This window comes from Balaenoptera acutorostrata, chromosome 11, assembly GCF_949987535.1.
Source record: "Balaenoptera acutorostrata chromosome 11, mBalAcu1.1, whole genome shotgun sequence".
NCBI classification, from domain to species: domain Eukaryota; kingdom Metazoa; phylum Chordata; class Mammalia; order Artiodactyla; family Balaenopteridae; genus Balaenoptera; species Balaenoptera acutorostrata.
This window is the reverse complement of record NC_080074.1, coordinates 13821346-13844157: the sequence shown is the minus strand read 5'-3', so window position 1 is coordinate 13844157 and position 22812 is coordinate 13821346. Positions and strand designations below refer to the sequence as shown.

Here is a 22812-nt window from a genome sequence, read left to right as displayed (position 1 = left end):
TTTTCTTCTAATACCATGGTCCTCTCACATGGACTTTAAGCTGGTGAGCGCAGTAAAGCATAGTGGCCTGTTAATGTTCAAACCCCAATTCTAACACTTACCAGCTGTGAGACTTGGGCGGGTCATTACCTTGCTAAGCCTTAGTTTCATCGTTTATGAAATGGGCGTAATAATAGTCCTGACCTCATAGGGTGGTTGTGAGAATTAAATGGGTTCATATATATAAAGCACACAAAAGAGCACTGTTAGCTCGTAGTAGTGCTGTATAAATGTTAGTCTGTATTTTTTAGCAGAGTTTTTCACTAGGAATCTTTGCTGAACAGTTTTGTTTGCTCCCTCCTCTACACTACTGATCAACAATCTTGGTTGCAAGCAACAGAAACTGAACTCAGACTGGCTTAGGCAAAAATGGAAGTTCGAGACTAGGCGTGGCTTCAGAACTTGTTTAACATCTAATGTCAAACATCTTACATCTAACTTTTGCAAATGTGAAGTTATAACCCAGGGAAGACTGAGTGAGCTGCCTCATATAGAGATTTAGAAAGAGCTTAAATAGGAGATGACTCGCTATTATCTCATGCACAGTGTTTTTGGGAAAAAAACTCACCTTGTCAGGCATATCTAGAAACGTAAAAAAAAAATCCTCTTCTAATATTCAGTTGTTCAATCATTCAAAAAATATTTACCAAGTACAAGAATATGCCTCTCCCTGTTTGGGTATAGGAGATACACTAAGATACCGTACCAAAAGCCCTGGCCTCATGGAGCATATGTTTAGTGCAGGTAAAAAAGATAAACCATCAACAAAACATGAGTAACTAACAGAATATGTAGAAAAGAAGATCTGAACTGTGAAGAAAAATAAAGCAGGGAGGGAGATTGATGAGTGCTGAGATTTATTCTCCAGGGAAGTATATATATTAAGAAAAAAATTACTCATGGAATGGAATGGGTAAGAGGCTATTCTATAGATTGGAAACCAGCTTAATGTTTACAAACAGATGACAGTTAACCCTTCTCTTGAGGGAGACACTTAAAGAACAGGATTTGAGAGAGATCTTGGACTTTAGGTACTTTCACAATTGCTCTTCCCATTAGCATCTCCAAGGATGCAAATGACCCTCAGCTTTTCTAGTTAATAACAAGGCAAGGCAAAGGGGTACCTGCAGGAGCGTCATGGGGTTCCCGGTGGGAGGGTGTTAAGTGTGATGTTCCCATGAGACCCTGTCTAGTACGATGCCAGGAGGGAACCAGCCCACGCGACACGCGTGGAAGGAAGGGAGAAAGGGTCACTTTCATTTATGACCCAGAGCTGGACCTTTAACTCTCTGAGAACCGTTGCAGGAAGACATCAGGTTGATGTGCTGCAGAAGACAGGAAGGCCAGTGCATTGCCTGGGCTCATTAAGGCTGGTGTCAGAAGCAACACAGAAGGCACCGTCTAGGTCTTGAGTAAACACCCTGTCTATTCCCAGCAGCACGGTTCAGGCATCGAACCGCTATAAGGAAGGAAAAATGGTGTGGAATTACTCAACAGATTGCCTGAGGTCCAGGTCACTGTGAGTACAAAGCCATGACTCCAAGCATCCCCACCCTCTTATCCAGGTGGCTATGTGGGTAGGTGGGCTCAGGGGCCCTCTTGAGGAGTCAGTTCTCTGTCTGTCTTTCTGTCTGTCTGTGTCTCTCTTGCTGCATGCCTGTTTGGGCAGGTTCACCCTCAGTGTCAGAAGGCATGGGGATGCTTAGCCCTGAGATCTGAGCCACACGCTCAGCATCTTACTTGAACTCCACAACGACGAATTCAGCTCATGGGAAGCTCTGGCTGAAGTGAAGCCTTGATAGCCATTCTGTAATCGTCCCCTGTGTAAGTAGGCATGGTGATTGCTGGGTCAGGGTCTGAGAAATCCTACACACACCATCCTTTACTGCTAAGAAGCATGATAAGGAGGTTGAGTGGAGACCTACCTTATAAGAAGAGACTAGTGGCTAGAATGACATTTTGGAATCAGGCAGAAATGAATTCAACGCCACCTAGTCTATGAGTTAACTTAATCTGAATCTCCTTTTCCATTTAATGGGAACAATACAACTTGTCTTGCAGGACAGCTGTGATACGATTGAGCGATTTTCTTTTTTTAAAAAATTTATTTCATCATCAATTTTTTTTTAAAATTATTTATTTATTTATCTTTGGCTGTGTTGGGTCCCCATTTCTGTGCGAGGGCTTTCTCTAGTTGCGGCAAGTGGGGGCCACTCTTCATCGCGGTGCGCGGGCCTCTCACTGTAGCGGCCTCTCCCGTTGCGGAGCACAGGCTCCAGACGCGCAGGCTCAGCAGTTGTGGCTCACGGGCCTAGTCGCTCCGCAGCATGTGGGATCTTCCCAGACCAGGGCTCGAACCCGTGTCCCCTGCATTGGCAGGCAGACTCTCAACCACTGCGCCACCAGGGAAGCCCTCATCATCAATTTTTAATTTTATCTTTTATTTTATTTTATTTTTAAAAATATTTATTTATTTATTTATCTTTGGCCGCGTTGGGTCTTCGTTGCTGCGCGCGGGCTTTCTCTAGTTGTGGCGAGTGGGGGCTACTCTTCGTTGCAGAGCTTCTCACTGCGGTGGCTTCTCTTGTTGTGGAGCACAGGCTCCAGACGCGCGGGCTCAGTAGTTGTGGCACAGGGGCTTAGTTGCTCCGCGGCATGTGGGATCTTCCCAGACCAGGGCTCGAACCCATGTCCCCTGCATTGGCAGGCGGATTCTTAACCACTGCGCCACCAGGGAAGCCCAATCATCATCATCTTTTTAAATTGGAGTATAATTGCTTAACAATGTTGTGTTAGTTTCTACTGTACAACAAAGTGAATCAGTTATATGTATACATATATCCTCTCCCTCTTGGACCTCCCTCCCATCCCCGCCCCATCCCACCCATCTAGGTCATCACAGAGCACCGAGCTGAGCTCCCCGTGCTATAGTGCAGGTTCCCACTAGCTATCTATTTCACACATGGTAGTGTATTTATGTCAAACCTAATCTCCCAGTTCATCCCACCCTCCCCTTCCCCCCCTGTGTCCACATGTTCATTCTCTACATCTGCGTGTCTATTCCTGCCCTGGAAGTAGGTTCATCTGTACTATTTTTCTAGATTCCACATATATAGAGTGGAGCAACGTACATCCATGTGCTGCCAAAACCGTACGAGTAATAATAACAAAGGCATCATTATTATTAAACTTTGTGGTATTAATCAAAGCAGATGCTCATGTCTCCTCCCTGGATGCCCCTGTCACACATAGATACTAGTTTGGATGCACTATGACACAGCTCATGGCGGTACTTGCTATGCAACAATGGCACCAAACAGTAGTAGGGGTGGCACTAGATTTAGAATCACAAAGTCTGAATTGAAGTGCCAACCAGCTCTGCCACAGACTAATTTTGTAACCCTGGGCAAGCAAACTGTGTCTTAAAATTCCTACATGCAAATAAAAAATGTTGCATATAACTATCAAGTAAAGGCTCAAAAGCAAAGCCCCTTATACTACCACCCAGACCATCCCCAAACCTGTGAAGAGCCCTGTGAAGACTCTTCCATCTCATATTCCTCTCCCTCTGTATTCTGTGCCAACCTCACCCCCTCTTACCTCCAAAATTTTAAATGTATCCTTCCTTGAAAGGAAGCTTCTTTGCTTCTCATACATTTGCTAAGAAGACTGGATGAATCTTGTATGCGGACAGTGCAATGTAAATGCTCATTATTACAATTACCTTGTTCTAAAATCTGCAGTTATGTGGTCACAGGCTGGAGAATAGACACACATTGGCTGCATTTTTGCAGGAAGATGCCCCAATTTCAACAGTCAAGTGCATTTTGTTTTCCTGCTCTGTGCTCATTGTCAGGGAGACAACCCCCATAAATTTCAACTAATCTGTTCTGGATGAAGAAACCAGATAAGTCATATTTCTTAAAATTGTGAACTAGCTCTCAGTTCCTTCGAGGGTGTCTTGCCTTGGAGTACAGGGCATGAACTTCACTTCTCGCCTTTAAAGGCATTTGCTTCCGTGTGTCGGAGAACTCTTGTTTATTCCTCACATTTGGGCTGTGCGCTGAGGAGAAGTGGTTCTCAGTGTTGAATCATTCTTACATTTTTACTCCACTCGCTCATGCAGTAAAACTTTGTTGTGTGCCAAATATACTCTAGTTGGAAGTAGAGAGCTTTGAAGTACATTTTTTCCTGCTTTTGCGGACAAGGGAGTACACGGACATGTCACAGAACACTCTGTGCTATGAGAGTGGTGCCCAGATGCTCGGGGACAAGAGGAGGAGAAACAAGGCTCAGTGGTCAGGGGTTGCTTCCCAGAAGAATTGACACCTGAGCTGGGTTCTGAAGGTAGAATAGGACCTAGCTCGGTGAAGATGCCTGGGAAGAGTATGTAAGGCAGAGGGAATAGTAATAGAAAGGTGCAGTCCTGAAAGAGAATGGGTGGGCATCTTCCCTAGCCTTCCTCACCTGCTTTTCACCCAGGATGAAGGATACCTCAGAGTCCTCCTTGGCATTGCTGTTTCCTTCATGCTCTCATCAACCCACCTTAAGTCCAGCTACTCCAGCATCTGAGTTGCTCTCAGGTCTTCGTCTCTTCGTATCTATGGCAACCATTTTTGCCTGGCTGGTCTCCTACCTGGGCTTCTGGGGTCCTCTCCTCACTGTTCTGTTCAAGCCCATTCTTGCCCCCATAGGGTCTGATCTCCATCAGCAGACTGAACTTTCTTACACAGCAAATCTGAGCATCCTCCTGCTTAAACCCTTCAGGGGCTTCCTAGAGTTCTCAACATAAACTCCTAACATCTGCATCCCCGCCTTTGGGACCCCACACAGTCAACCTCTGTCTATTCCTGCACACGCACCTCCTGCCTCTCTCCCCTTGATCACTCACTGCAGCCATGTTGGCCTTTTTCTCTGGCTTTTTTCAAGATTTTCTCTTTGTCTTTGGTTTTTCCATCAGGCTGGTGGTTTTCAAGTCCTAAAAATCTTCCAGCTCCTTCTTTTCTCAGGACCTATCTTCTCTGCTCCCACTTGCTATCTGGCCAATTCACGTGTATCTTTCAGGTCTCAACTTTAATTGCAATTTCCTCAAAGAAGTTTTCTCTGATCCTCCTGTATTTAAAAATTTCTTCTCTTACCACATCTTATTTTTTCCCTTTATAGAACTTACCATTGTTTGTAAATTAAGCATCTACATGATGTTTGCTTGAGTCTTTCACCACACTCTAGGCTTCAAGAAGGCAAGGAGTATATTTCATTTACCACCCTCCACTCACTGTTTATCACAGTGTGTAGCGCATAGTAGGTCTTAATATATGTAAGTTGGATGAATGGATAAAAGGGATAAGTAGCCCAAGGGGAAACACATACATTGGGGTTAGAATAGTCAGGGAAGCCTTGTGCCTTTGTTTTCTATTGATGCATAACAGATTGCCACACATGTCACATAAATTTATTATCTCACAGTTTTTTTGGGTTAGGAATCCAGGCACAGCTCAGATGGAACCTCTGCTCAGGCTTCATCAGGCTGCAATCAAGGTGTTGACCACACTGTGATTCTTAGTTGGAGCTTGGGGTCCTCTTCCAAGCTCCTTTTGGCTGTTGGCAGAATTCAGTTATTTGTGGTTGTAGGACTGAGCCCCTCAGCTCCTAAGTACTTCCCTTCTCCAGAGGCAGCTTTGTTTGCTTCCTTCCTTGACACTAGCAGGATCATCTCTATGAGTTTCACTCTTTTCCCTTTACCTTTAGAGTAATTCAGATTTATGAAAAAGCCACAAGATGACACAGAGAATTTCCATATATTCCACACCTACTTCCTCCTATAATTAATATCTTACATTAGTATAGTACCTTTATCATCATTAATGAACCAATACTGGTACCTTATTATTAACTAAAATCCATATTTTATTCAAATTTCCTCATGTGTTTCCTAATACCCTCTTCTGTTCCAGGATCCCATTCAGGATATGACACTCCATTTATAATTTGCAATATACATTTACAAATAATCGAAGTCTGGTTTCAAATAATACTACACTACTTCACAGGTCCTGCAGGTGCCTCACAGCAGAGCATTCCCAATTCCTTGTTCCCACCCATTGTGATATTACTGTTAATTTCACTTATCCATATGATATAGTCACCCAGTACACTGTTACCATTATTGCTTTAAAAATGTTATATTTTAGATCAATTAAGAATTAGAAAAACAAAAGCTTTCATTTTACCTTCATTTGTTCTTCCTTTCTTTATGCACATCCAAGTCTGACCCATACAATTTTCCTACTGCCTAAACAACTTCTTTTAACATTTATTATAGGAAAGGTGTTTTGGCAATGAAATCCCTTCAGTTTTGTTTGTGTGACAAGTCATTATTTCTCCTTTACTTTTAGAGAATAATTTTGCTGGATATAGATTTCTAGGTTGATGATTTTTTTTCTTTCAACACTTTAAAGATTTCACTCCACTCTCTTCTCTCTTGCATAGTTTCTGATGCAAAGTCCCCCTGTGATTCTTATTGCTGTTCTTTTATAGGTAAAGTGTATTTTTCTTTTGGCTTCTTTTAAGATTTTTCTTTGTTTTTTTGCGGTTTGAATATGAATGTCTTAATATTTTTGTTTTTTGTTTTTTTTGCATTTATCCTCATTGGTGTTCTCTGGACCTGTGGTTTGATGGTGTTATTAATTTTGGAAAATTCTCAACCATTATTGCTTCAAATATTTCTTTTGTTTCACTCTCTCTTTCTTCTTATAGTGTTTCAGTTATGTGTATGTTACACCTTTTGATGTTGTCCCACAATTCTTGGATGCTCTATTTTTTTCCCTTTCTTTTTTTCTCTTTGTATACATTTCATTTTCGGATGTTTCTATTAACTATCTTCAAGCTCACTGATTCTTTCCTTGCCTGTGTCGAGTCTACTGATGAACCCACTGGAAGAATCTTTCATTTCTATTCCTGTGTTTGATTTTTAGCATGATTTGATTGTTTCTTAGAGTTTCTACCTGTTTACATTAGCCTTCTATTTTTTGAACGTTGTCTACTTTTTCCATTAGATCCCTTAATATATTAATCATAGTTATTTACAATTCTCTGACAGATAATCCTGACATCTGTGTCATATCTGAGTCTAGCTCTGATGATTGCTTTGTCTCTTCAGATGGTTTTTCTCGCCTTTTGGCCTACCTTATAATTATTGCTAAAAGCCAGATGTGTGGTATCAGGTAGTAGGAGCTGGGGTAAGCAGACTTTTAGTGTAAGGATTTATGTTAATCTGGCTAGAAGTTGGACTCTGTTTAATGTTTGCTGTAGCTACGGGTGCCAAAGGCTTCAAATTCATTAGTGTCCTTGTTTGTGTCTCTCTTCTTGACTTTGGGCTTCCTTAAGTACTCCTTCTCAGAGTCTGTGTCTTGCGGCTCTTTTAGCTGTGACCCACTAAGTTATTTTACTGCAACCCTGCTGATGTGGTGCTAAGGTATGAAGAAGGGGGAACAGTCTATAAACTTGCAATTGAATCTCAGTCTTTTGCTGGGCTTGTGTTTTGAGGCCGTGACCTTCACAAGTATTTCTCCAGTGATAGTTTTTTGTTTTTTGTTTTTGGTCTTGTTTTGTCCTCTTTTCTCAGGCTACAGTGTTTCCTATATATTTCCTTGAAGCCCTTACCCTTGTTAACTATCTTTTTCCTCCCTTAGGTGAGAGAGGAATATTGAAGGGGGTTGGAGTGGGAGGAATTCTTTCCTTCCAGCTGGATGGCTCTGGCAAAGTTCTTCTGAAGAGTAGCCCTTTGTAATGGAGAAGACACTTGATGTATTTCCTAGTGATTACTCTTCCCTTCGTGCTGCCAGAGCCAGGAAAGAATATTTCTTGGATCTTCACCACGGATCCTGGTAGGATCCCTGGAGGTAAAGTTCATAAAAGTGTGGGAGTCTTCCTAAGACTTCTGTCGCCAGGACTTTCTCCTCACATGCTAGAACACGCTGAGCTTCCAGCAATTTATCAAAATTACCATTTGATTCTTCCTACCAGTTTATGACCCCAGATGTTTCTGCTCCAGATAAGAAGATCTCAGCTGTATCTCTCTGGACAGGACTGTCTCTCTAGATTTTAGGGTGGCAGTTTCTCCTTCATCTTCAGTTCTCTCATGGGTCCAAAAAATTTATTGATTTTTCAGATTGTCCAGTTTTTTTCTTGGTGTGAGGATGGGAGTGATAATTTTCAAGCTCTTTATATGTCCAAGCTGAAACTGATAGCCCTGTATTAACTTCTTTTGAGAGCTTACTTACCTGATTAGGTCAGGCCCAGTCAGGATAAATTTCCTTTTGATTAATGTAATGCCAGGAGATAAATTCCATCATATTCATACATACTACCCACATTCAAGGGGAGGAGGTTATACAAGATGTGTATACGGGGGGTGGGAGTCCTAGAATTCTGCCTGTTACAGTTTGCTAGAGTAGGTGGTACCTGAACTTAGTTCCAAAAGGCAAGTGTAATGAATTGACCTAGAAGGTGGGAAGACCAGGCAAGGCAAATGGAACAGCATGTGCAAGGAAGAGAGAGCATTGAATGGATGCTATCAAGATCCAGATGCTATGTCCAAACTCACCAAGTTGTATGCATTAAATATGTGCAGATTTTTGTATATCAATTCTACCTCAATAAAGCTTTAAAAAAAATCCAGATGCTGATTTTCTTCACTTTGGGATTTCATCTTGAAGTTTTGATTGGAGAAATTTCCTCAGGAGCTCACTTTGAGGACACAGATAGCTAGCCAGAAAGAATTAAAAATAAAGAACTCTCTCCATTGACCAAGAAAATCTTGAATGTCAAGATGTCTAGGTCATCTGAGGCAATGCTCCCGGTGAGCGCTTGCCTTGCATTTGGGGTGGTTGGGTTGATGGATATCTTCCTTCTAGAAATGTTGTCACCTCGACTTTAATGAACTACAGCTTTAATGAATAAGGTCTTTTCACAGAAGTGTTGTGTCTCTTCAATTTAGTCTTGTTAAGTAAACCTTTTCCTTATTTTTTTCCCCAAACAAAAAAGTTAAAATAAAATACAACCAAAAAAATCCTACCCCTCCTTTTTTAATCTGGGGAAAGAAGTTGGGATAATTATAGATAGTTTCCCTTTTATAATTATATAAATGTCATCCTTTGCTTGGACTGTCATTTTAGTGGACATTTTTATAGAAGATGTTTACATTCCTGCAACACATTTGGAACAAATGAAGCAGCCGTTCTGCAGGGAAATGGCACTGACAGTTGCCATGGGAACGGTGTGAAGTCACAGAAAGTAGATTATCTCATAATGCATTACCCAGTGTCAGAAACAGCAGCCCGACTGAGAACAAACTACCAATTAGTGAGCGACAATTCAGGGCCAGAGAAAAGGAACAAAATAGAAGGCCACCGCAGAAAGGTCATGTTCAAGCTAATTTATTGGTTACTTTGTGCTACTCAAACCAATTATTCTGATTGCTTTCCACCCATATAAATCTATTTTAACTAGTTCAGACTTCTATATGAGGAAAATCCAGAAAAATGGAATTTGACATTTTGGAGAAATGTTTAGGATTAAAAAAAAAATTCTTTTGCTCAGTTGGTGAGGTTTTTAAATTAATTTTTTAATCTTTTTATTCTGAAAGTCTTCGGGAGGCAATATGCTTAATGATTGAGGGTATAGGCCCTAGCATCAAACTGCTTGGGTGTACATTTTGGCTTTGCCTCATTAGCTTTTTGGCCTCATAGAAATGGCTTCACTTCTCCAAGCCTCAGTTTCTTCATCTGTAAAATGGGAAAAATAATAGCTTCGACTTCTGCAATAAAAATTTCCACCTCGTGGGCTTGCTTTGAGAATTAAATGAAGTAATCTGTGCAAAAAGGCTCAGAACAAAGCCTGCTCACATTAAGTATGCAATATGTGTTTAGCAGTGTTAGTCTGATGAAAATTCCCAGATTTTCTGGCAAAGAAGTTAGAAATTCAAAAAAGCTCATCCTGTGAGGGGGGAAAAAAAAAAGAAAAGAGAATCTGTGTTTATTGCAAAGTCTAACTTGAACTAGCACCAAAATCACCTGTAAAGTTTCATCAAACTGTAGATTTTAGGGCCCTACCCTGGACCTGCTGAGTCAGTATATCCTGTTATGAGGCCCAGACATGTACATTTTAAATGACTTTCTGAAGTGAGTCTGTTTCATTTTATCAAGACTAAGAATCACTTGTGCTCATTGGAATGTATTTTTCTAAATACCATTTTATGAGTTCGATCAGCACACATGGATGGGGTAGTGCCATGGTGATGAAAATGTTAACAAGCATCTCAGGCGACTCTAATGCATGTCGTAGAAAAACTGCACTTGGACAAACGCTGCCCTTCAGAGCCTCTCCAGGTCCCTTCCCCCACTCACACCTCACCTCCCCAACTGGAAGGAGGGGCTCTTATAAAGTTACCAGCTGCTTATGAGGATGGAGAGTGGAGTTTCCTTGGAAGAAACAAAGAGGTGAATGGCCTCCTTCTTGTGGCAAGCTGCTATCTTCTTTGTCTCTCCTGTAACCCAAACTGCTTCCTTTTTGGGGGCTCTACTTCCCTTACCTCTAGCTCCCTCAGAAACCAGACTGGGGCCTTGGGCTGGAAGCCTCTCATGCGTGTCTTAGGCCACTTCTGCTCTAGATAAGGAAAGAAACATTCCCTTTGTATTTGTTTTCCACATTTTCCCTAGTTACTGGAACTTAGAAGGTCTAGGAAGTTAGGAAGTGATGTGATGGTCTAACAACTGCCCACCCCCCCCCAAAAAAAGCCCGATTTGTAGCACTTGTTAATTTCTGTAGTGTAAATATTTCCACCATGGCTATTTTTAAGCTACCAAATGAAGTCACAGAATGCAGATTTGGGAAGAGAGAATGCACAGTTTGCTATTGTGAGCCATCCAAGACAGCTCCAGTATGCTTCAGGGGCAAGACAGAGGTCCAGGTTGTGGACTTAGTGGAAATTACGACACAAAGGAATAAGCCACTTGGCTGGGTATAGTCTTGGCCTTAAGCCAGAGGGACAAATGAGGGTCCAACTGCCTGATTTGTGGCCCAGCTTTGTTCCCCAGGGTCGAAGACCACACTGGCCTCAGAAGGGCTAATATGTTTCTTTGCAAGTGCCGACTTCAGTGAGGTGGTAGCTGCTGGCTGGAGTGCTGTGTGGAAAGGATTCTGAGGCTGTATCTTGGTTAAGCAGGAATGATTACTATGACAAGTTAGTGAGGTCTGAAATGAACACAGAAGAAGGGAGTGAAGTCACACGTGTTTGCCATCCATGACATTAGGATTCCATTTGTTCATTTACTCATTCGTTCAAAAAATACTGAGTCCCTATTAAGTTCCAGGCACTGTTCTAGGCTGTGAGCAAATAAAGAACTTACATCCTAGTGGGAGAAAGAGAAAAAGATAATAAACAAATCCACCTGTGATATGTCAGTAGTGTACTGGGAAGAAAGCAAATAGGTTAAGGGCACAGAGAATGATGAGGTAGAGGAGGGTATTTGTGATCATGTGGTCAGGAACAGCATCTTGAGAAGGTGACATTTAAGCAGTGACCAGAAGGAAGTAAGGAGGTGAGAAACGTAGTTTCTGCAGGAAGAGAGACCCAGGCAGAGGAAACAGCAAGTGCAAAGGCCCTGTGGTAAAAGCAGTGTGGGTTTGTCCAAAGCAAGGGGGCCATTGTGGTGGAAGCTCAGTGAGTAAGGAAGACAGGGGTGGGAAACTGGTGCTACATGCTGCCTGGGGGCAAGATCATGTTAAGGTTCGTAGGGTTGGGTCCAACACCCTAATTAGTAACAAAATGAGAGTTTCTTATCTGTATATTGTTCTGAAAACTAAATAGGTAATTTGCCAAGAATTCAAGGGTCTTGTTCAAAATGTCTTTCTATGAGAAACATGGCTCTATCTACTGGGAATTTCTCGAGCTCAGGGCCTGGCTCTGGAAGTAGGAAAAGGCAATGAGAATACAGGTGTCTAAGAAGAATAAAAAGTATTTGTACTGTCAAAGAAGATGCATTCCAATGATATTTCATTTTCAGGAAGGAAGGGCGCTTAACAAAGACAAATAGCTTAACAGGTTTTCAGGTTTGGGTACTTCCTATGCCAGGATGAAAACTCTGTGGTTATACATACACACAGAGGTTGGTTCAGTAGAAACATGCACAGATTTTGGAGACTGAGAGGAGTGGGTTTCAAACCTATTTCTGCCATTTCCTTAATTTTCCTTCAGCCAATATGTACCGAAGGCCTATTTTCTGCCAGGTCCTGTGTGAGGCATAGGGAGATATTAAGACGAGTGAGATACTTCCCTGTCCTCAAGGAGTTTACAGTCCATTTAAGAGCTGTGTGAGTGATCTAAAGGCAAGCTATTTAACCCCATTGACTTCATAAGTAAAATGCAGGGAAAAATATTCACCCCTGAAGGGTAGGGGGGATTAAATGTGAGGACACAGAAAAACAAAATTTCACCAGTGTCTGGAGATGCCCGGTACACGTATGTTTCTTTGCACATCTTTCATCCCTAGTTTCATTTAACATTGTGTGGAGGTTAGGGCCACTCGCAGGATGTGTTATTCTGCCCAGTCCTCTAATCTGGCCAAAATGAAAGTCAAGAGCAGCCTTGAAGGGAAAATGATTCACCAAAATGCACCATGATTTAGGGAGGTGAAACTACCCTGTCGGATACTATAAGAGTAGATACATGTCATTATAAATTTTCCAAACCCATAGAATGTACAACACCAAGAGTGAGCCCCAGTGTAACCTATGGGCTTTGGGTGGTCATGAGATGTGTCCGCATAGATTCATCAGTTGTAACAGAGGTACCATCCTGGTGAGTGATGTTGATAATGGGGGAGGCTGTGCATGTGTCAGGGCATAGAGTACATGGGACATCCATACATCTTCCTCTTAATTTTGCTGTGAACCTAAAACTGCTCTTAAAAGTTGATTGAAAATGCACCGTGTGGTTGGAGGGGAGCATTGGAGACTTTTTCTCATCTGATTTGCTTTATCTGAGTATAAATTCAGACACTTGACCACCATAAATTTTACTCTGAAACGCCATTCATACATCAGTTTGTTTAGGGCTTGAAATGGATTTTCCAAAGAGAAGATGCTTTAAGTGGTTTTAGGGAAACCCACAAAGGCATATTCAATCCACATGTAATTTCAGCTAAATTATGAGTTCCAGAGTTTCCCTCCAACCTCAGGCTTCCATGCATGCTGAGTTCTCATGGGGATATTTAGCTGAGTCAGGAAGGTAGGACTGGATAGCATGGGTGGAAACCCTCTCTGCAGTAACCAGAGAGGTTATCAATAAACTGGTTATCAGTATAAAAACGTGCTAATAAACTAGATATTGCCTACTTGTAAGCTTCAAACTTTCTTCTGTCTCTATTTTAAAGCAGACCCTAGAGGGTCTGCTTCCCCCTCATTGCTCAGTCACCCACCAGCTGATTGGATCCTGGAGAAGTAGAGGAATTTTGGGGAGATGGAACAGAGAGAGGAGGGGATGAAAAAAAATAGGAAAGCTATGTGTGTGTCGAAATTGAGTTATTTGTAGTGAGGTGGATGGACCTAGAGTCTGTCATACAGAATGAAGTAAGTCAGAAAGAGAAAAACAAATACCGTATGCTAACACATATATATGGAATCTAAAAAAAAAAAGGTTCTGATGAACCTAGGGGCAGGACAGGAATAAAGACGCAGATGTAGAGAGTGGACTTGAGGACACGGGGAGGGGAAAGGGTAAGCTGGGACAAAGTGAGAGAGTGGCATTGACATATATACACTACCAAATGTAAAATAGATAGCTAGTGGGAGGCAGCTGCATAGCACAGGGAGATCAGCTCGGTGCTTTGTGACCACCTAGAGGGGTGGGATAGGGAGGGTGGGAGGGAGGCGCAAGAGGGAGGGGATATGGGGATATATGTATACATATAGCTGATTCACTTTGTTATACAGCAGAAACTAACACAACATTGGAAAGCAATTATACTCCAATAAAGATGTTAAAAAGAAAAAAAGATATGTGTGTGTGTACTTGCATTATCAAACATTAAGGAAAGCATTTTTTCTTTATTTCCATCTCCTCCATATATAGAGAGAAAATGTGGTGGGTGATGGAATTTTGTTTTGCACCTCTTCTTTCTAATACCACATGTGAAAGAGCAAATTTTAGGGTGGCCTGGTCCCTGTCTAGTGGAATCAGCAGATTTTCAGCTGTCTGTGTGCATGCATGCATTTAGACGCTCTGAGCATATAATTCAGAGAAGACCAATGTCTCTACTCTAAAGCCTTTATTTATTTATTTGCACGTGACATGTTTAATTCCAAGGTGCTGAAAGCATTTTGAAAACATTAAATGATGTGTTAATCCTCTCCATATCTCTATAAAGCAGTGAAACAGTCTTATTATAAAACATTATGAACTAAATCTGAAAAACAGACTCAACAGGAATAGGAATAGTCAAGAGGGTTGAGAAGAGAAAGAAGATGCAATAGGAAGAAGAAACCTCAATGAAAAGTCTTCTGCAGTTCCCAGCCAAGTAGGGAAACCTCTGTCAAATTTTCCCCGTAGCTGGGTCCCGAGCCAGCTGTCCCGCATTCCATAAGGTGATTCTGTATGTTTGTTGCCAGTTTTGCTATTTATTATCTTAGTAGATAGATAACCTTGAGTAAGGTACTTCCCTGCTTGAAAACTATATTTCCATATCTGTAAAATGGGGATCACAGCAGTATTTACCTAGGAGATTTATGGAGAAGAAACCTTGTGATGTGTTATCTTTATAATCATCATCATCACCACCATCATTATCATTATCAACATCATCTTCACCATCACCATCATCATCATCTTCACCATCATCATCAGCTTCACCATCATCATCATCATTATTATCATCTGTAATCATTAAGCAAATCTCTCTCTTGGTCACTGCTGATAAGGGATTATTTTGCCTCAACCAAAACTGTGTCTGGAAATTCCCCATGGTAGATCCACTGCAGAAACGCCCCCAATTATCTACCCCTTCCTATTTCTATGTCCTTAACAGTGTGACTTGTCAGGTCTCCCCATCTCTATTTCCTTACCTCTTGAATTTGGGCTGGTTGTGCAACTTGCTTTGGCTAATTGGATGCAGAAGAAATGATATTGTTCCAGTTTTGTGCTCAGACCTCAAGTGGCCCCCCACGCTTCTGTTTACTCTCTTGGAATCTTGCCTTGCTACCATGAGAACCAAGCCAGGCTAGCATGCTGGGTGATGAGAGACACGTGGTCCAGGCGTCCTCATTGCTCAGCTGACAACTGACTCACTTGGTCAGTCCTCAGCTGACAGCCAGATGACCACAGACACAAGAGTGAGGTCAGCTGATACAGGCTATGCCTGGCCCAGATCAGCAGGACCACCCATCTCGCCTGTAAATTTGTAAGCACTAAAACGTGGTTGGTGTTTTAAGTTAGTATGTTTTGGGAATGGTTTGTTATGTAGCAGTAAGAAACTGCCACAGCTCTCTTTTCAGGTTTACCCTTCATTGGCTTTGCCAAAATCTTTCTGTCCTAACTTGTAAAGATTAATTCATTCTATGAATTTATTTATTTATGGCTAACTCTGACCTGGGTCAACGAGGGGAAATGAATCAGTCAAAGTCCCAGTCATCAAAAGCATCAATCCAGTTGGGTAGGTAAAGCTATAATGGATGGTGAAAGTTGTAAAGGCCATAAGAGAATTATCAATAAAAAAAAAGGCATTCTGAGAAGAAAGAGACTATTTCTAGCCTGGGATTGGGGCAAAATGGGAGAATTGGGGGAAGTCACATAAGGAAATTTCTCCGGTACGTCTAGAGTCATACCTGTCCTTCCATTTTTACTTTTCAATCTGACTTCTGGCCAGATTGCAGTAGCTTTTTCCAGTTCCCTTTTTTAGTTTTGTCCCCACTCCAATCCATTCTTCTGTCAGATGACTTTTCTCTGAAATGCAAATCTGGCTATGTTACTCCCCTACTTTAAATCCTTTGGTGCACATACATATGTCATCTGGAGATGACTCTAAGGAGGAAAAAAGTGGGCTGAGGTCACAGGTGGAAGAGCAGGCTAGGGTGAGACGCTGACAGCCTCTGAGTGAGCTGGAGCCTGCATGCTGGTACCTTCAGTGTCTATTCCAGGTCGGATTATCTAAATGCTGGTGAGTGTCTTCACTCTTCTGGTTGTGGTGAGGTCTGGGCCTTCAGCCATGGACTCTGTCAGAGCAAGGAGGAAGAGAACAGCGCACGGACTTCCTAATTAAGATCTCCTAGGGGGCTTCCCTGGCGGCGCAGTGGTTGAGAATCTGCCTGCCAATGCAGGGGACACGGGTTCGAGCCCTGGTCTGGGAAGATCCCACATGCCGCGGAGCAACTGGGCCCGTGAGCCACAACTACTGAGCCTGCGCGTCTGGAGCCTGTGCTCTGCAATAAGAGAGGCCACGATAGTGAGAGGCCCGCGCACCGCGATGAAGAGTGGCTCCCGCTTGCCGCAACTAGAGAAAGATCTCCTAGGGCTACGATTTAAATTGGCTTTTGTTCCCTGGCAAACACTAAAGGACAGAGAGGCAAGAGTGGCCAGTAGCTACTGGTTGGGAAATAAGGGACATTGGCTGATGGATTTGCAAAGGACAAGCCACACCCAATTAATCGAGAGTAGGGAACAACCGGAGCTTAAGCACGCACACACACACACTTTAAATCCTGTGTAAGCTGGCTTTGTAGGCTTGCTAATGGAATTTGTGCAGTGCCCCAGATGGAGGGTCAGAGAAGAAAGGGAGACATGTCAAGATGATCTTTTCAACAGTTTTTTCCCCCCTTCTTCTTTACCTTTCTGAACAATAAACTGATTTTTCAACCAGCCTAATTTGGGTAACATAATAAATAGTGCTTATGGTAGAAGGTGTTTAGGGGTTAAAAACAGAAATTTATTTAGATATTAGGTGTACCTGGATTTAAGTAATTGATCCACTATTTGCTTCCCATATAATCTTGGGCAAGTTACTTAATTTCCATTTGTGGATGGCAGCCATAGGGTTGGGCAATGCATAGACTTCCTGGCTATTCATGCTGCCTGAACTCTCATCGTCTTGTCTGAAAATGGGGAACATTTTTTCCTCGTGGGGATCTTGGGAGAGTTAAGCAGGTTACTGTGCATAGATTGCTTAGCTTGGACGCTGACACAAAATAGGCATGCAACAACTATTGGTTATTAATATGGCTATGGGCGAGGGATTTTAAAGGCTTATTGAGTTTAATCCCCATAACCATCCTATGAGGCAGAACTTTCCCAAGTTCCCATAGTTAGTAACGGAAACATCTTGGATTTAATTTAGGCAGTTTAACTCTAGAGCCTGTGCTCTTAACTAGCGTACTTTGAATTACATGTGCATTTTTCTTCTTCTCTCTCTCTCATTCACTGTCTATTATCTGTCTATCATAGTATCTATCTATCTGCATCATCATCATCTCTATTATCTATCTGTCTGCCTTTCTCTATCAATCATCTATCCTTCTACTGTCTGTCGACACACTCTGTGTATGTATAGTTAGCCCAATAATACAGAGAACAAAACAGAGGCTCAGCAAACTTAACAGACCCCAGATAACAGAGCTGACTTTCTAGTCTAGAACTGTCTGACTCCAAAACCTGTACTGGGATTTTTTTTTTTTTTTAACTACATCAAGATTATGAATAAAGTATCCAGTGAGTCTTTTTTAGTACAGTCATTTTAAACTTGACTGGGAAGAAAGGAAAATTATAAAAATGTCAGCTATCTCCCTCAACTATTTGCTCCTAGCAAATAAGAAAGCATATTTTAATAAGAGGTATTGGAGCTGACGTTTTGGAGATGGAGAGTACGTATTTTTAGGAATGAGGACAGTACACATATCACTCACACACCGTCAAAGGCTTGGTAGCCTTCTTTTCTGGCTGTGCGGTTCTTCCAGGCACAAACACAAGTACTACTCTTTTCAAGACAACAAGCTAGCCTAGAGACAAGTGGCACCCAGGAAAAGTGAGACATGCCCTGCACATTTGTATATAGAGCCACTCTATGACACTAACACAGTTATCTGCAGTAACAGAGGAGAGTTGGCAGCATACAGGGTCCAAAAGAGCAGGTAACCCTCAAGTCATAACTTCTGAACTTTGGAACGCATGAATTCATTGGGATAATTTTGCATCTGATTAACTTTCCTAATTAGGCTTGCCGCAAACCAGCATGACCTCTTTAGCCTCTATCCCAGAATATATAAATCCCTGTTCAGATGTTCCCAGTAACTGGGGAGATGACCCCTGGTTGGCACCCTTTCCCACCTTTGTGTCGGTTGATCCGACTCATTGCCTTTCTCCTGAAAGTTACCTGCTTCACTGCACCCTGCTACTCTCAACAGATGACCTTATTCTAACCCCACCAAGAAAATGGAGACATGCTGGCATGATTTCTCTCAACTTCCCTCACATCCATCTCTGAAAAAGAATATATAAGCAAACACATGTCAGCGCTTTCCTGGAAGCTCCCAATTTCAATAATTCTGTTTTGTTCTTCCAGTAAACTTTAGAAATAACTGGAAATGGCAATATTTTTGAATCCGAAGTAAATCTCTCTAGACTGCCTCTATTTGACCCCAAGTGACACAAATTGCTCTGTGTTCAGATATTTGGTTAAAAAATATGAGCAGTTGCCCCAGTTTATTCCTTTCCTGCTCAGAGGAAGAAGTGGTCCCCACTCCTTTCCAAATAAATCCTCCTCATGTGTCCTGGATCCAGTTCCCTTCCAGGAGGCAATGCTATTGCTTTTTCCCCCCCTCTACTTTCAAGCTCTTCTTTTTTACTGGTTTCTTCCGGTAACCTTCAAACATACTGTGAAATTTGGGCAAAATACATACCAAAATAAAAGCAAAGACAAAACAAGCCGAAAACTTCCCAGAACTCAACTTTCCCCTCAAGCTGCTCCCTGATTTCTTCTTCTCCTCGATTACTATTATTATCTTTATCTTTCCCTCATTATCCATCCTGCAGTAGTCTTGTTTTTGCTCTGGCTCTTTTTCCATTGAAAGCACACTTTGTAAGGAGACCAATAACCTCCATCAAAAACACTTTTTCACACTGTATTGCTATATTTCGGTGTCTATTTTCTCCCACTGGCCTGTTCTTTGAGATCCAGGAGACTTACTAATTCTGTGTTCTAGCATTCAACACAGGGCCCAGCACATTGTAACTTCTCAACTAACATTTATATTAAACTGATAAAAGCAGATACTACACTTGGTCTTAGCCAAAAGGCTGAGAAGCAATCAACTAACCTTTATAGAGTGAATGAGCCCAGCCCAATCCAGTGGACTGCCACTCTAGCAGTGTTCTCAGATGCCTTTGCTGCTGCTTACTGGACATCCTTCTTGAAATTCTCTCACACCCTGGATTCTAGAATGCAACTTCTCTTTTCCTATTCTCACCTCAACCTGCTCCTAGAAGGAAAGGATAGGGTATTGTTCTTTCTTGTATCCCCAGTGTCTTACACGGGGGTCACAATAAATTGACCGGATTGGAGTGGGTGAATTACACTGGATATGTAAGAATTTTCTGTACTCTGCTTTCATTCCAAGGAAGGTATTACCTAAATAGGTTTTTCTTTAAATAAATTTATTTGTTTATTTATTTATTTATTTTTGGCTGTGTTGGGTCTTCGTTGCTGCATGCAGGTTTTCTCTAGTTGCGGCGAGCGGGGGCTGCTCTTTGTTGTGGTGTGTGGGCTTCTCATTGCGGTGGCTTCTCTTTTTGCAGAGCACAGGCTCTAGGCTCGTGCTTCAGTAGTCGTAGCACACGGTCTTCAGTAGTTGTGGCTCGCGGGCTCTAGAGCGCAGGCTCAGTAGTTGTGGCGCACGGGCTTAGTTACTTCGTGGCATGTGGGATCTTCCCGGACCAGGGCTCGAACCCGTGTCCCCTGCATTGGCAGGTGGATTCTTAACCGCTGTGCCACCAGAGAAGTCCCCCTAAATAGCTTTTTAATTCTGAGAAATCTCAGATCTCTCTAGTATGTGGTAGCTTGAACTCTGCCTTATTTATATCCATGGATCATAAGACTTCTAGTGCAAATAAGTATGGAATACTCTCTGTATTTAACCTTAACAATTTTTTTTTTTGAAATAAGTAGCCTAGAGAAGTTTTAAATCTAATTTCAACTAAGAAATCTGATGGAAGGTCAAGTATGCCTGATCTCTTTTGCAAGAAGAAGCAATAAACGTGGCCAACGCTACCTGTAAGATGAGTGGTTAATATTAAGTTAAAAGCTAGATTTATGGCCCCAAAGACTATGGGATAGATTGATTACGAAAGCTGCCTCAATTATTTAATGCCTCCTGTAACCTTGCCCTTTGCAATGTGGTTTTTCAGGGACATACCTCCACCCCCTTGAATCTTGACTGGCTTTATGACCTTCTTTATCCAACTGAATGTGGTGGCAGTGACTGTTCCAATTTCCAATGTCAGGGTAGGGCTCAAGAGGTCTGGCAGATTTCTACTCACCCTCTTAGAACTCCACTATCTCCATGTGAACAAAGCTGGGCTAGCCCATTGGAGAAGGAGAGATCACGTGAGGCAGATATGAATCACTGCAGTGGAGACCACTTTAACTAGCCAGACCCCAGACGACTGACTAGCTGACTACAGACATATGAACTAGCCCAGCAAGATTGGCCCAGCAGCACCACCCAGGGGACCCACAGACTGATGAGCTAAATAAATGATTGCCATTGTAAGATACTCTATTTTGGGATGGTTAGCATATCCAGACAAAGGAAAGGACTGAGTCAAAAATGTCTGATTGGTGTGTCTGACTATCTTAATGATGTAATGACACTTGTCTGACTGAGCTAATTGGTTGTCTTGATTGATTTTTTTAAAAAACTGCTTTATTGAGAGGTAATTTATATACCATACAATTCATCTATTTAAAGTGTATAATTTAATGTTTTTTCCTAGTGTATTCAGAATTGTGTAATCATCACCAAATCAATTTTAGAATATTTTTATAGCCCTGCAAAGAAACCCTGTACCTACTAGCAATCATTCCCAACTTCCCATAACTCCCTCCCCCCATCCCTAGGCAACCACTAATCTACTTCTATCTGTATAGATTTGACTGTTATGGAAATATCGTATAAATGGAATCATACAATATGTGATCTTTTGTGACTTGTCACTTAGCATAATGTTTTCAAGGTTCATCCATGCTATAACATCTGTCAGCACTTCATTTCTTTTTATTACCAAATAATATTTCATTATATGGATATACCACATTTTATTGTATTTATCCATTCATCATTTGATGGATATTTGGATTGTTTCTACTTTTTGGCTATTATAATTAGCACTGCTGTGACCATTTGCATACAAGTTTCTGTACGGACATATGCTTTCATTTCCTTTGTGTATGTAACTAGGAGTGGGTTTGTTTGGTCATATTTTAACTCTATGTTTAATCTTTTGAAGAACTGCTAGACTGTTTTCCACAGTGGCTGCACTGCTTTTCTTTCCCACCAGCAGTGTATGAGGGTTCAAATTTCTCCACATCCTCATCAACACTTGTTATTATCTATGTTCTTGATTATAGCTGTCCTAATGGGTATGAAGTGATATCTTATTATGGTTTTAATCAGCTATTCCCTGATTGCTAATGGTGTTACCTTTCCATGTGTTTATTGTGTCCATTTGTATTTCTTCTCTCTAGAAATGTCTATTCAGATCCTTTGCCCACTTTCAATTGGGTTGTCTTTTTATTATTGAGTTATATCTTGATTAATGTTTTCCATGTGATTAATGTTTTCCATGTGAAAAGCTAACATTTCAGTTGAAATTTAATTACCCAGTATCTTTAAGAATACCTTGATTTAGTTTTGTGGTTCCCAACGTGACTGACCGTCAGATATATTTTGGGAGGCCTTTTAAAAACAGAACATCTTGAGTCCTACCCTTGGAAATTCCAACCTAGGAGGGATAGGGAAAGTTTAGGAATTTGTATTTAAACCAAATTATGCAGGAGATACTACTAATCAGCCAAATTTAGAATCCTTACCTTGGCTTATATATTCCTAGGTGAAGTAATGTTGAGAAATAAGGGAACTTACTTAGATATTTCAGGTCAATATCAGGGGGAAATAAAGGTTTCCAAATCTTGCACCTGGTATATTCTTTTCAACATGTAGGAAGGTTTAATAAATGCTGTGTTTGGATAGCAGCAATGGGCAAAGGATGTAAAGGTTCAGTTGTTAACACTTTATTAACTGCTTTTGAAAAGCACAGACTCTACCTTCTGTAGATCATAACTCACAGGCCCCAGAGGATAAACTAACAAGAACTCAAAGGAAAAAACAAGTACTTATTGTCCCCTGCTATGTTCAATAGCAGTCATCCAAATAGACCCCTAGCTGGGAGATGTGGAGGGGAGCAGAGGGAGGAAGGTATTGAGTAGACTGTGGAGGGAACAGTAATGCTAGATGGAAAGCGATGGAATGTTCTGGAGCTTGTAAAGTCAAGGCACCAGGCAAGCACCATCAGCTTCCACATTCCATATTCGTATTCTGGGAGGAAAGCTCTGTCAGAGTCCCTAAGTTCGAGAAGGGTTGAGAAGGACTCCAACTTTGGGGTTGGGTACCATTACTTGAAAGTAATAAATATGCTTATTATTTTCACCTTGCAAAAATTCTTTTCAAAGATAT

General features: G+C 41.6%; 1 pseudogene; it reads right to left on the bottom strand.

Annotated features, from left to right (window-relative positions):
* Window positions 1-19292: 19292 nt before the first annotated feature.
* Window positions 19293-19390, bottom strand: LOC114238400 (U2 spliceosomal RNA; annotated as a pseudogene).
* Window positions 19391-22812: the final 3422 nt, after the last annotated feature.